General features: G+C 36.8%; 1 protein-coding gene across 5 annotated transcripts in view; it reads left to right on the top strand.

Annotated features, from left to right (window-relative positions):
- THRAP3 (thyroid hormone receptor associated protein 3) overlaps positions 1 to 14,116 on the top strand; it is a 99,498-nt gene that overhangs the window by 37,024 nt on the left and 48,358 nt on the right. For 4 of the 5 annotated variants that reach the window (XM_077150283.1, XM_077150279.1, XM_077150280.1 and 1 more), the window contains one exon: positions 1,792 to 1,902. The exons of the other annotated variant lie outside the window; for it this stretch is intronic. The gene's annotated coding sequence lies outside the window, so the exon portion shown is untranslated. The remainder of the gene's footprint in view (positions 1 to 1,791; positions 1,903 to 14,116) is intronic. 5 annotated transcript variants of the gene reach the window in all.

Below are 14,116 nucleotides of genomic sequence, written 5' to 3'. Positions count from 1 at the left end.
GTTTCTCCACCTGTTGCAACAATGGAAAATTGAAGACTGATAACATTCTTGCCAATATCTGAAAAGAGGTTAATTAATAGGAAAGAAATAAGATGGGAGAGGGACACAAAAAATTTTTTTTTGATAAATATTTGCCATCTGGCTAGAATTTTAAGGATGAATGTATTGGAATAGTTTCTTCAGTTCTGAATGTCGTAGACTAAGTCCTGTTCTCAGTCTTGTAGCAGTTAATAAGTTTTCCTTCAAGCAGACTGATGTGAGCCTGTGTGCCTGGCTGATGTAACCTAGGATATATTTTAAGAATAACTGCAAGAATATATGCAAAAGCATTTCGAAAAGGAATTTTTGAAAGTTATATTTTTACTGTTATCTACTAAATAAGTATGGACCCCCATTGTCATCAGTTTGGTAGAGTATGACTGAATACAGATTTCCTCCAGATAAAACAGTCTTAGCCTGATAGTAATTTTATGTGTAGGTTTTTATGTTGGCTCTTTGTAATGTTAATTATCTAATTATCTTTGGTATAAGATGAGAATTTATTGCTCGAGTATTTGATTTATTCAGCAAACACCTATCAGTGTTAGATATATAAAGAGTTAATAGCCCTGTGGGAGAAATCAGTAGAAACAGATACATGTCATGAGTGTAAGAAGAGACATTTCCAGGGTAAGGCAGAGAAGCAGTATTTAATTAGCCTGGAAGAGCCGGTGGAGGCTTGCTGGGGGAAGAAAATCCTTGAAAGAATAAGGTTTCAACTTGTTGCATACTACAGGTTTCAAAGAAAACTAAGACAAAAAGTCTGCACTTAAGGCACTTAACATTACTGAGGTCACCTGGGTGGAAAGTAAACCAGCTCCAGAGATTAAGAATCAGGAAGGCTGGAATTGGAATCATAGAATTCTTGCTGCAGACGAGATCATGGAAGTTCAAATAGGAAGTTTACCGTATGTTTGAAACTTGGTAGACCTGATATCTCCAGATGAGATACTTGGGGAATATGGAAGAATTAGCTACATTTAGTAATAGAAAACAAAAATTGAGTACATTGTAACCTCCTTGACTCTGAAAACTTGTAGCTGGGCATATACAGGCTCTTAGTAAATATTGAATAAATGCTGAGTAAATGAAGAAAGAACAGTTACTGTCAAAATTGTATCTTCAGATTATTTGGCTCTTGGATGCCTTCCTACCTTTATAGTAATATAAATGAACCGTATAGTTTTAATAAGCTAGGAGTGAGGACATTAACTACATACATGAGCTTGCTGATCTTGAAACTTTTTTTTCTTGTTTGTTTGGGCTAACATTCTGTATATCTTTGATGTATGGCATATTACTATTGCTTAGATCGAGGAATATTTAGATACTGGAGTAGGGTATTTTTTGTGTGCTTTGATGGTGGGAGATGGGAGTTGTTTTAACTTGAAATGTATTTCTTAAATTTGGCTTAACATTTTTTTCTTTCAAACATCTAAATCCTTTGAAGTTCTCCAGGCTGAATCATGGAGTTTGTGAGTTAGGCTTGCATGATGCGAAGTCTAGCACCTGTAGTACTGCTAGTGAAAGTATCAGGTTATAAGAAGGAAGGTTTTAGTTTTCCGTACTCCACTCGGAGGTGGGTGGGTGAAAACATGAGAGAGACCATCATCAAACCAGCAATACTTTGCAAGAAAAGCCTTTATTCCCTTGATATGAAGTTGAGAACTAAAATAAGAGTTTGTGCTTGTAGATTTCAAGCATTAGTGTGCAGGTAGCTATTACATCAGTACTTATTTCCTCTCGTTCCAGAATTGTATCCTGACTTTATAAATTGGAGAAGACAGTGGCACTGCTGGTGTTTTACGGTGGTGTCTGATTCTCTTTGGGATCTGATGCAAGTTGAATCATTGTTCAAATAAGGTAAATGCATGGTGGTAAAAGGTTCTGATAAATTACTTCACTGGTTTATAAAAATTTTTTTTCTTTAGCTTTTTTTTTTCAATTACCAAATCAAAACAACATAAAAACATGAACATTCTTGACATACAAACATGTCCATGGTGTACAATCAGTGGCACATAGTATCATCACATAGTAGTATATTCTATCACCATGATCATTTTTTAGAACATTTGCATCACTCCAGAAAAAGAAATAGAAAGAAAAAAGAAAAAACTCATACATACCATACCCCTTACCACAACCTCCCTTTCATTGACCACTAGTATTTCCGTTTACCCAATATATTTTAACCTTTGTTCCCCCTATTTTTTTCTATACCCCTTACTACTCCCTTCCATTGTTCACTAGTATTTCAGTCTCCTCATTTTAACATTTGTTCCCCCTATTATTTATTTATTTTTGATCCATATGTTTTACTCATCTGTCAATATTGTAGATAAAAGGAGCATTCGATACAAGGTTTTCACAATCACTTAGTCATATTGTGATCATTATACATTCATCTTCAAGAAACATGGCTACTGGAACACAGCTCTACAGTTTCAGGCACTTCCTTCTAGCCTCTCTAATATACCTTAACTAAAAAGGGGATATCTATAAGATATATAAGAATAACCTCCAGGATATCCTCTCGACTGTTTGAAATCTCTCAGCCACTGACACTTTATTTTATCTCATTTCTCTGTTCCCCCTTTCAGTTGAGAAGGTTTTCTCAATCCCTTGATGCTGAGTCCCAGCTCATTCTAGGATTTCTGTCCTACATTGCTAGGGAGGTTTACACCCCTGGGAGTCATGTCACATGTAGAGAGGGGGGAGGGTGGCGAGTTTGCTTGCCGTGTTGGTTGAAAGAGGGATAGGCCACATCTGAGCAACAAAAGAGGTTCTCTGGGGGTGACTCTTAGGCCTGATTTTAAGTAGGCTTAGTCTGTCCATTGCAGGGATAAATAAAACCAGTTTTTTTGTTAAGAGTTAATTATCTAGAAGATCCTTAATCTAAGTTCTGCTTACTTATTAAGTGGTATGTTTTTCAGTTTAACAGACTGAAACCAGATAAAATAGCTTTGTTTTCTGATTCTATCTGAAATTATACAATCAACAGTTAATATTTTTTAACTAACTCAAGTTCTTTAATATTACATGAGTATTCACTTATAAATTCTGAAGAAAACTATCCATAAATCTGACACACTTACATAATTGTTAATATGTTGGTGGGCAGTCTCCTTTCATGCATTACTCAAATATGTGGATAAAAACTGGGGTTGTACTTTTTGTCAACTTGTTCTTATAAACAAAATGAAATACATTTTCTCCTTTTGCATGTTTTATTGCCTACATGGCATATGGGTATGTCATACAATTTATTTAATGAATCCCTTTTGGTAGACATTTAGATTTTCTCCTCATTTCCCCCTATCATAGAGAACTTTTGTGATATATATATATATATATATATATATGAATGAATTATTGTCTGTATTTGATTTCCCTATAAGGCATTTTCTTTTCTTAACTTTAAAAGACATTTAATACTTATTTGCAGTGTTTAGTTTTAATTTTTATTAATACATGTGCAAAAAAAGAAATACTGCATATAAGCAGATGAGGTAGGGCTTTATGAAAAACAGCAGTCTCTGTCCACTCTCTTACCTGTCCCTAGAAGCAGTAATTTTCAACTCTTTAGCCATTTCTTTTGTTACCTCTCGAACTTATATGCTTATACTGCTACTTACTGATTTTCCAGTTTTTGGTATTATCAGTATCTATAACTTCCTATCTTGAAAAGTGTTTTTTTAATAGACTTTCTTGACCACCTCATATACTCTCAAATATTGTCACTCTGGCTATAATGTAATTTTGCTTTGAGCAATATTTACTGTTGATAATATTATGACTCTGTATAGATTATTCAGAGCCAGTCAAGTTGAATGCTATAATTACTTGGCCCTTTTTTTGTACGACTTTTTGTTTTATCATTTTCGTCTGTTTTGCTTGGTTTTCTATGTTTTTCTCAGCAGTTATTCCCCAAACTCTACTGAGTGTGTAAATCTTCCACAATATATTTTAGCACATTAATTATTAATTATAATAATACATATTATAATATATAATTATATTAATTATAAAAATATATTATTATATTGTAATATAAAAATAATTATAACTAATGTCATCTTTTTGGAGATGCTTTGTGATCTGCGCCATGCTAGCCCAACAGCATCGTTCTGTGATTTTTTCCCTACCTCTCTTGTACTGGATTTCATTACCTGTTCTCATGTCTTTTTCTTTATTTAATCCCTTGTTTTGGAAGAACAACTCTCTCCAGGGGCTTTTTTTAAAACTTTTTTTATTGTATAATATAACATATATACAAAGCAAAGAAATAAAAACAATAGTTTTCAAAACTCTCGTCAGTGAGTGGTTACAGGACAGATCCCAGAGTTTGTCATGGGCTACCATATGATCCTCTAATATTTTCCCTTCTAGCTGCTCCAGGATATAGGAGGCTAGAGGGTTTAAATATTTTTTTATCATTGCAGTTGACTTTTTTCCTCCTTTTTTTGTGAAAAGTAATATATATATATACAAAAAAGCAATAAATTTCAAAGCACAGCACCACAATCAGTTGTAAAACATATTTCAGAGTTTGACATGGGTTACTTTTTCACAATTTTAGATTTTTACTTCTAGCTGCTCAAGATACTGGAGACTATAAAAGATACCAGTTTTATAATTCAGCATTCATATTCATTTGTTAAATCCTATCTTCTCTGTATAACTCCACCATCACCTTTGATCTTTCCATCCCTCTCTTTATGGGTATTTGGACTATGGCCATTCTGACTTTTTCATGTTGGAAGGGGCTGTCAACAATATGGGATAGGGAGATGAAACTATCTGCTCTGGAGAGGCTGGGCCCTCTAGGTTTCAGGAAGTATCTGGTCCAGGGACCCATCTGGAGGTTGTAGGTTTCTGGCAAGTTACTCTAGTGCATGGAACCCTTGTAGAATCTTATATATTGCCCTAGGTGTTCTTTAAGATTGGCTGAAATGGTTTTTGGTTGGGGTTTGGCAGGTTTTGATAGGTAACAATGTCTAACTGAAGCTTGCATAAAAGCAACCTCCTGAGTAGCGTCCTCACTCTATTTGAACTCTCTCTGTCACTGATGACTCTTGTTTTCTGACTTCCACTTCTGGTGAGCTGTGGATTGCCTTTCCCTGTGACCTGTATGTACGTTTTTGAAATATTTAGATCTCTTTCTCCCCATTGTTCTGAAATTTCATGATTTCTTGTTGCTGTTTTCTTCTGTGCTGTCCTCTTGTGGACTGAAACTTATGGCTCTCAGTTCTGGGAATTTTTGTAAAATGATATCTTTTATTTTTCACATCTTTTCACTCTTCTCTAGAATTATTTCGATGTTGGAGCTTCTAGACTGATCCTGTGATTTTCCTACTTTTTCTCCTGTTATGGAGGAACACTGTTGTAAACAAGCTTCCTGTAGAGCTCGGTGTAAATAGTGGCTGTGTATATATCGGTGGGGAAGGTCACCAGAAGGGAAGGACTACAGTCCTTAGTTCTTGGAATCTACAGTGTTCATAGACCACTTGCTTTGAACCATTTCAGACTCAGACTTCCTGAATCAGAATTTTCATGAGAGGATATATATTTTTTTTATTAATTAACAGAAAAAAAGAAATTAACCCAACATTTAGAAATCTTTCCATTCTACATATGCAATCAGTAATTCTTAACATCATCACATAGATGCATGATCATCATTTCTTAGTACATTTGTATCGATTTAGGAGAAGAACTAGCAAAACAACAGAAAAAGATATAGAATGTTAATATAGAGAAAAAAATAAAGATAATAATAGTAAAAAGAGAGAAAAGACAAACAAACAAACAGACAAAAAAGAAACCTATAGCTCAGATGCAGCTTCATTCAGTGTTTTAACATGATTGCTTTACAATGAGGTATTATTGTGCTGTCCATTTTTGAGTTTTTGTATCTAGTCCTGTTGCATAGTCTGTATCCCTTCAGCTCCAATTACCCATTATCTTACTCTGTTTCTAACTCCTGCTGGACTCTGTTACCAATGACATATTCCAAGTTTATTCTCGAATGTCGGTTCACATCAGTGGGACCATACAGTATTTGTCCTTTAGTTTTTGGCTAGACTCACTCAGCATAATGTTCTCTAGGTCCATCCATGTTATTACATGCTTCATAAGTTTATTCGATCTTAAAGCTGCATAATATTCCATCGTATGTATATACCGCAGTTTGTTTAGCCACTCTTCTGTTGATGGACATTTTGGCTGTTTCCATCTCTTTGCAATTGTAAATAACGCTGCTATAAACATTAGTGTGCAAATGTCCGTTTGTGTCTTTGCCCTTAAGTCCTTTGAGTAGATACCTAGCAATGGTATTGCTGGGTCGTATGGCAATTCTATATTCAGCTTTTTAAGGAACCGCCAAATTGCCTTCCACAGTGGTTGCACCATTTGACATTCCCACCAACAGTGGATAAGTGTGCCTCTTTCTCCGCATCCTCTCCAGCACTTGTCATTTTCTGTTTTGTTGATAATGGCCATTCTGGTGGGTGTGAGATGATATCTCATTGTGGTTTTGATTTGCATTTCTCTAATGGCCAGGGACATTGAGCATCTCTTCATGTGCCTTTTGGCCATTTGTATTTCCTCTTCTGAGAGGTGTCTGTTCAAGTCTTTTTCCCATTTTGTAATTGGGTTGGCTGTCTTTTTGTTGTTGAGTTGAACAATCTCTTTATAAATTCTGGATACTAGACCTTTATCTGATATGTCGTTTCCAAATATTGTCTCCCATTGTGTAGGCTGTCTTTCTACTTTCTTGATGAAGTTCTTTGATGCACAAAAGTGTTTAATTTTGAGGAGTTCCCATTTATTTATTTCTTTCTTCAGTGCTCTTGCTTTAGGTTTAAGGTCCATAAAACCGCCTCCAATTGTAAGTTTCATAAGATATCTCCCTACATTTTCCTCTAACTGTTTTATGGTCTTAGACCTAATGTTTAGATCTTTGATCCATTTTGAGTTAACTTTTGTATAGGGTGTGAGAGATGGGTCTTCTTTCATTCTTTTGCATATGGATTTCCAGTTCTCTAGGCACCATTTATTGAAGAGACTGTTCTGTCCCAGGTGAGTTGGCTTGACTGCCTTATCAAAGATCAAATGTCCATAGATGAGAGGGTCTATATCTGAGCACTCTATTCGATTCCATCGGTCGATATATCTATCTTTATGCCAATACCATGCTGTTTTGACCACTGTGGCTTCATAATATGCCTTAAAGTCAGGCAGCGCGAGACCTCCAGCTTCGTTTTTTTTCCTCAAGATGTTTTTAGCAATTCGGGGCACCCTGCCCTTCCAGATAAATTTGCTTATTGGTTTTTCTATTTCTGAAAAATAAGTTGTTGGGATTTTGATTGGTATTGCATTGAATCTGTAAATCAGTTTAGGTAGGATTGACATCTTAACTATATTTAGTCTTCCAATCCATGAACACGGTATGCCCTTCCATCTATTTAGGTCTTCTGTGATTTCTTTTAACAGTTTCTTGTAGTTTTCTTTGTATAGGTCTTTTGTCTCTTTAGTTAAATTTATTCCTAGGTATTTTATTCTTTTAGTTGCAATTGTAAATGGGATTCGTTTCTTGATTTCCCCCTCCGCTTGTTCATTGCTAGTGTATAGAAATGCTATAGATTTTTGCATGTTGATCTTGTAACCTGCTACTTTGCTCTACTCATTTATTAGCTCTAGTAGTTTTGTTGTGGATTTTTCCAGGTTTCGACGTATAGTATCATATCATCTGCAAACAGTGATAGTTTTACTTCTTCCTTTCCAATTTTGATGCCTTGTATTTCTTTTTCTTGTCTAATTGCTCTGGCTAGAACCTCCAACACAATGTTGAATAATAGTGGTGATAGTGGACATCCTTGTCTTGTTCCTGATCTTAGGGGGAAAGTTTTCAATTTTTCCCCATTGAGGATGATATTAGCTGTGGGTTTTTCATATATTCCCTCTATCATTTTAAGGAAGTTCCCTTGTATTCCTATCTTTTGAAGTGTTTTCAACAGGAAAGGATGTTGAATCTTGTCAAATGCCTTCTTTGCATCAATTGAGATGATCATGTGATTTTTCTGCTTTGGTTTGTTGATATGGTGTATTACATTAATTGATTTTCTTATGTTGAACCATCCTTGCATACCTGGGATGAATCTTACTTGGTCATGATGTATAATTCTTTTAATGTGTTGTTGGATACGATTTGCTAGAATTTTATTGAGGATTTTTGCATCTATATTCATTAGAGAGATTGGCCTGTAGTTTTCTTTTTTTGTAATATCTTTGCCTGGTTTTGGTATGAGGGTGATGTTGGCTTCATAGAATGAATTAGGTAGTTTTCCCTCCACTTCGATTTTTTTGAAGAGTTTGAGGAGAGTTGGTACTAATTCTTTCTGGAATGTTTGATAGAATTCACATGTGAAGCCGTCTGGTCCTGGACTTTTCTTTTTAGGAAGCTTTTGAATGACTAATTCAATTTCTTTACTTGTGATTGGTTTGTTGAGGTCATCTATGTCTTCTTGAGTCAAAGTTGGTTGTTCATGTCTTTCCAGGAACCCATCCATTTTCATCTAAATTGTTGTATTTATTAGCGTAAAGTTGTTCATAGTATCCTGTTATTACCTCCTTTATTTCTGTGAGGTCAATAGTTATGTCTCCTCTTCCATTTCTGATCTTATTTATTTGCATCCTCTCTCTTCTTTTTGTCAATCTTGCTAAGGGCCCAGCAATCTTATTGATTTTCTCATAGAACCAACTTCTGGTCTTATTGATTTTCTCTATTGTTTTCATGTTCTCAATTTCATTTATTTCTGCTCTAATCTTTTTTATTTCTTTCCTTTTGCTTGCTTTGGGATTAATTTGCTGTTCTTTCTCCAGTTCTTCCAAGTGGACAGTTAATTCCTGAATTTTTGCCTTTTCTTCTTTTCTGATATAGGCATTTAGGGCAATAAATTTCCCTCTTAGCACTGCCTTTGCTGCGTCCCATAAGTTTTGATATGTTGTGTTTTCGTTTTCATTTGCCTTGAGGTATTTACTAATTTCTCTTGCAGTTTCTTCTTTGACCCACTCGTTGTTTAAGAGTGTGTTGTTGAGCCTCCACGTATTTGTGAATTTTCTGGCACTCCGCCTATTATTGATTTCCAACTTCATTCCTTTATGATCTGAGAAAGTGTTGTGTATGATTTCAATCTTTTTAAATTTGTTAAGACTTGCTTTATGACCCAGCATATTGTCTATCTTTGAGAATGATCCATGAGCACTTGAGAAAAGGTGTATCCTGCTGTTGTGGGATGTAATGTCCTATAAATGTCTGTTAAGTCTAGCTTATTTATAGTAATATTCAGATTCTCCATTTCTTTATTGATCCTCTGTCTAGATGTTCTGTCCATTGATGAGAGTGGTGAATTGAAATCTCCAACTATTATGGTATATGAGTCCATTTCCCTTTTCAGTGTTTGCAGTGTATTCCTCACGTATTTAGGGGCATTCCGGTTCGGTGCATAAATATTTATGATTGTTATGTCTTCTTGTTTAATTGTTCCTTTTATTAGTATATAGTGTCCTTCTTTGTCTCTTTTAACTGTTTTACACTTGAAGTCTAATTTGTTGGATATTAGTATAGCTACTCCCACTCTTTTCTAGTTGTTATTTGCATGAAATATCTTTTCCCAACCTTTCACTTTCAACCTATGTTTATCTTTGGGTCTAAGATGTGTTTCTTGTAGACAGCATATAGAAGGATCCTGTTTTTTAATCCATTCTGCCAGTCTATGTCTTTTGATTGGGAAATTCAGTCCATTAACATTTAGTGTTATTACTGTTTGGATAATATTTTCCTCTACCATTTTGCCTTTTGTATTATGTACATCATATCTGATTTTCCTTCTTTTTACACTCTTCTCCATACCTCTCTCTTCTGTCCTTTTGTATCTGACTCTAGTGCTCCCTTTAGTATTTCTTGCAGAGCTGGTCTCTTGGTCACAAATTCTCTCAGTGACTTTTTGTCTGAGAATGTTTTAATTTCTCCCTCATTTTTGAAGGACAGTTTTGCTGGATATAGAAGCCTTGGTTGGCAGTTTTTCTCTTTTAGTAATTTAAATATATCATCCCACTGTCTTCTAGCTTCCATGGTTTCTGCTGAGAAATCTACACATAGTCTTATTGGGTTTCCCTTGTATGTGATGGATTGTTTTTCTCTTGCTGCTTCAAGATCCTCTCTTTCTCTTTGACCTCTGACATTCTAACTAGTAAGTGTCTTGGAGAACGCCTGTTTGGGTCTATTCTCTTTGGGGTGCGCTGCACTTCTTGGATCTGTAATTTTAGGTCTTTTGTAAGAGTTGGGAAATTTTCAGTGATAATTTCTTTCATTAGTTTTTCTCCTCCTTTTCCCTTCTCTTCTCCTTCTGGGATACCCACAACACGTATATTTGTACGCCTCATATTGTCCTTCAGTTCCCTGATCCCCTGCTCATATTTTTCCATTCTTTTCCCTATAGTTTCTGTTTCTTTTTGGAATTCAGATGTTCCATCCTCCAAATCACTAATTCTATCTTCTGTCTCTTTAAATCTATCATTGTAGGTATCCATTGTTTTTTCCATCTTTTCTACTTTGTCCTTCACTTCCATAAGTTCTGTGATTTGTTTTTTCAGTTTTTCTATTTCTTCTTTTTGTTCAGCCCATGTCTTCTTCATGTCCTCCCTCAATTTATTGATTTCGTTTTTGAAGAGGTTTTCCATTTCTGTTCGTATATTCAGCATTAGTTGTCTCAGCTGCTGTATCTCATTTGAACTATTGATTTGTTCCTTTGGGCCATATTTTCAATTTTCTGAGCGTGATCCGTTATCTTCTGCTGGCGTCTGGGCATTTAATCATATTTCCCTTGGTGTTGGACCCAACAGGTTGAAAGATTTTTCTGTGAAATCTCTGGGTTCTGTTTTTCTTATCCTGCCCAGTAGGTGGTGCTCGTGGCACTCGTTTATCTGTGGGTCCCACCAGTTAAAAGGTGCTGTGGGTCCTTTAACTTTGGAAAACTCTCACCATGGGGGGGGTTCGCCAGCCGAAGCGGCTTGGAGGAGTGCCAGTCCGAATCACCCAGCCGGCCCGGGGATCCGAACATTGGGAGGGTCGCCGGCCGCCGCAGCCCGGGAGCGCACCCATCCAAATCTCCCAGCCGGGCCCGGGGCGCCACGCATGGCGGGAGGGCGCCAGCTGCCGTGGCCCGTGGGAGTGCACCGTTCCCAGCCGGACTGGGAAGCCACATGTTTGGAAGGGACCCCGGTCACCGTTCTCTGCGGCCTGGGAATCTCCGATCCAATTCTCCCAGCTGGTTCGAGGGGCCGTACATTGGGGGGGGCGCCAGCCGCCACGGCTTGAGGGGACCGCCCGTCCAATTCTCCCAGCCGGCCCGGGAAGGAGGTAGGGAGGGACTCCGGCCGCCTGCCGCCCTGGACTGGGGAAGCCCGCACCCCTCGGCGATCTCACCGGAGCGATTTCTCCCAGCCAGTCAGCCATTCCAGAGTGGGGTATGCTGTCTTCTTGATCTCTGTCGTGACTCCGGAAGCTGTTCTGTTTCATTTCTACTCCCCTAGTTGCTGTTCTGGAGGAGGAACTAAGACCCGCATGTCTTACTAAGCCGCCATCTTCTCCGGAAGTCCATGAGAGGATATTTTTAAACTTTATTTTTATTGGGGTAACATTTATGCAAAGCAGTATTTTCCATTTAAACCACTTTTCGTTTGTACAATTCAGTGGCATTAACTACATTCATATGCTTCTATCACCATCATCCATTACCAAGCCTTTGTATTTGTCCCAGCAAAAACTCTACCATTAAGCAGAATTCCTCCTGTAATATCTAATTTGCTTTCTATCTCTATGAATTTGCTAATTCTAGTTGTTTCATATGTGTGGCATCTTTACAATATTTGTCATTTGCATGGAGATTTTTAAAAGCTCAGAAGGTAATTGTAGTGTGTGCCCACTGGTTCAACTCAAGGTCTTAGTAGGAATAATTTCATTTTTAAAAATAGTTAAGTGTTGATTAGCTCCTTAATTTAGTTTTAAAAAACGTTTCCATAATGAGAGCTGGAAAGAAGCCATAGGTTGTTAGTTAACCTGGTCTGCAGTGTCTTTATTAGGTTAATAAAGCTGAGAGAGTTCCTCTAAAACATGAGAAGAAAATATTCCCCAATGGTAACTCACACCCATTTAATATGGAAAGTAAAATACTGCTACCTTCCCCTAGAGAAGGTGCCTCTAGGGTGAATTGAAGATTTTTTTAAGCTCCCGATTATACTGTTCATTCTGTTTCTCTAATGATGAAAGATTAATTGCATTGATGATCCTGAGTTCAATAGATGCCCGTTGAGTAAATTCTCCAGAGAACATCCAACAGGTTGCTTACTCCTGGAATATTGTGATGAAAAAGTTCCATATGAGTAATCCCTGCTTGATGTTGATTTTCTCTGCTAGTAACCAATGGCAGAAGGATTTATTTTCCAGAGGTCATGTCCTTGAGGATATGATCTTTTCTTTTGCTTCTAGTGTTCCTTGTGTGTATGTGCAACATATGCTAATATAGTCAGTAAAGGTACAGAACACTATATACTGTATATGAAGATATCTCTTTATTTTTTATTTGTAGACAGGTAAATAACACAAAATAAGACTCATTGGTAAAATCTGTTGCTTTTAGGGAAATTCCCAAATAGCTTCCTCTCGTTACTCTCCTACTGTAGCTAAACATAGCCTAGGATGTTAACTCAATCTGCGTCTATGCCAGTCTCTTTACATACACTTTTTAAATTATCTTGCTTGTCTTGTTAGGTAGGTCACATTATTACTACAGATGGGAAGGTCAGTCTAGCTGATGGGTGGCAGAGTCAGAATTTGACCCTAGTTCTCTTTGCTCCAAAAGCCATTATCCATTGCAGAACCTGGCCTGGTATTTTATTTATTTGTTTTTACATAGGCAGGCACTGGGAATTGAACTCGGTTCTCCGGCATGGCAGACAAGAACTCTGTCTGCTGAGTCACTAGGACCCGCCCTTAAGACTTTTTTTTTTTTTTAACTGGAAATCGAACCCGAGTCTCCGGCATGGCAGGTGAGAGCTCTGCCTGCTGAGCCACCATGGTCCACCCCAAGGCCTGGTATTTTAAAATGATTGTCTGGAGTTCTACCTTTTGCATAAGACATTTTAGATTGATAATTTGCTTTAGCATATTCCTTCACCTAATAACAACACCTACCTTTGTGCTCATTTTGAAGTAATATCATATTATGGAAAACAGTGAATCCAAGTTATAGGTCTACCTTGATTGCCTGTTGTATGCTGGTGATAGGTTCCTTTTCCATTGAGTAGGGATTTCCCATTTGTCTTAACTCATTTGGTCTTCACAACTGTGAGATTTGGGTACTGTTATTCTTGTATTTGTTCTAGATAAACTTTTTTTTAGAATCACAGAAATATTGCAAAGATAAAACAGAGAGGCTTCCTATCCCCCACACCCAGTTTCCCTTATTAACATCTTACATTAGTATGGTGCATTTGACACAACTAGTTTTGAGACATTACTATTAATTTAAAGCTTTATTTTTTTTACCTTTTTTATACAATAAAAAAAATGGCCACCATACCATCATTTCAGATTTTTCCTTTTAGCTGCTCCAGAATATAGGAGGCTTGAAGGAATAAATATTTTATCATCACAGTTGGCCATTTTTTGTGAAAAATAACATACATACAAAAAAGCAATATATTTCAAAGCACAGCACAATAGTTAGTTGTAGAACATATTTCAGAGTTTGGTATGGGTTATAATTCCAAAATTTTAGGTTTTTATTTCTAACTGCTTTGAGATATTGGAGACAAAAAATGTCAGTTTACTGATTCAGCAATCATATTAGTTTGTTAAACCTTACCTTCTCTGTATAACTCCATCACCTTTGATTTTTCTGTCCTTCTCTTTAGGTATATTTGATCTATGGCATTCCAGCTTGTTCATGTTGAAAGGGGCTGTCAGTAATATGGGATAGGGAGATGAAACTAGCTGATGTTCTGGAGAGGC

Source organism: Tamandua tetradactyla, chromosome 2, assembly GCF_023851605.1.
Source record: "Tamandua tetradactyla isolate mTamTet1 chromosome 2, mTamTet1.pri, whole genome shotgun sequence".
Classification (NCBI taxonomy): Eukaryota; Metazoa; Chordata; class Mammalia; order Pilosa; family Myrmecophagidae; genus Tamandua; species Tamandua tetradactyla.
This window is presented reverse-complemented; position numbering and strand designations above follow the sequence as displayed.